Raw genomic sequence first — 1,133 nt, 5'->3', positions numbered from 1 at the left:
TAGATATCAGGGTTTCGACCGTGACTTTGTCACCATCTTTCTTGAGGATTTTTGCTTTCAAGTACAGCTCCTTGGCATCGGCCACGTAGCAAGCACTCTTGGCATCAAATGGTGCACTTTGAGCCTCAATTCTCTCCCTTTCTGGCTTACGAAGGTAAATGGCAGCTTTGCCATAAGTGGCCATCTCTGCGTCCGTACTCATGGTGGCGGCTGATGTCTGTTAGATAATTACAAAGGAACTTCTATCTTAGAGTAATGTTTTTAAGTCCATGTACTTCATTATATTACATAATTAAACAGCACTTAAAATGTAGTCAATTACTGGACTCCACACTTGAACCATGTCTGCGTATCGTTATAGGTAGGCTTTAACTTCAAAGTGACTAAAATGTTTAGGAATTATTGTTGCCAAGAATACATACTAGCCTCTTGTTTAGACACTCAATGATGAAGAAATTGTTTGCAGATGTATTTAACAAATAAAGAAACGTTAAACATTTGAAGTTTCCTTACCTGACCTCCTCTTTGTCAAAACTTTTTTAAAAGGCCCGGTTCTTGTTGTTAGAGTAGGTGTAAAAACAAGATGCACTCAAGAAATGTTTCAAATGATCTCAAGCTGACAAAAACATAGCCGCAACCAAAAGAAGGGACTCCCAGGTCTTCTGTGTCACAAACTGTGTCCACAAGTAGCCTTTATATTGAATCAGGTTTTGATGACACCCTAAAAGTTAAATGTGGTTAGCATACCAAATGTGGTAACGCAGATAGTCAGATATTTGTTGTAATTAGATATCATCTTATGCTTCAGGTTTCTGTTGATATGGCCAGGTCTTTATTTTTGCTTACTGATTACTTCTATTTAAGTGTATTGGAGGATCTTAAACCCTTAATTTAACAGTTAAAACAATTAAAAAAATTAATAATAGGACTAAAAATCTAAAACTGAATTCTTTTTCAATTCAATTTCAATTCAATTCAATTTCAATTCAATTCAATTTTTGATTAGTTAATCTATATAAATCTTATACACAAACACACAGGCACACATGCACGCACGCACACGCACACGCACACACACACACACACACACACACACACACACACACACAGATTGCGCCGCATCAAGAGAGAAA

At 36.6% G+C, this 1,133-nt stretch overlaps 1 long non-coding RNA gene across 1 annotated transcript; it reads right to left on the bottom strand.

The window, feature by feature from the left end:
- Positions 1 to 54: 54 nt before the first annotated feature.
- On the bottom strand, positions 55 to 764 carry LOC117941136. The gene is made up of 2 exons (XR_004655864.1): positions 514 to 764; positions 55 to 217 (listed from the first exon to the last, which is right to left on the bottom strand). It is a non-coding gene; the product is annotated as an uncharacterized LOC117941136 (long non-coding RNA).
- Between the last annotated feature and the right edge of the window lie 369 nt (positions 765 to 1,133).

This window comes from Etheostoma cragini, unplaced genomic scaffold, assembly GCF_013103735.1.
Source record: "Etheostoma cragini isolate CJK2018 unplaced genomic scaffold, CSU_Ecrag_1.0 ScbMSFa_4433, whole genome shotgun sequence".
Taxonomy (NCBI): Eukaryota; Metazoa; Chordata; class Actinopteri; order Perciformes; family Percidae; genus Etheostoma; species Etheostoma cragini.
Note: the sequence above shows the minus strand (reverse complement) of the source record. Positions and strands in the feature narration are given on the sequence as shown.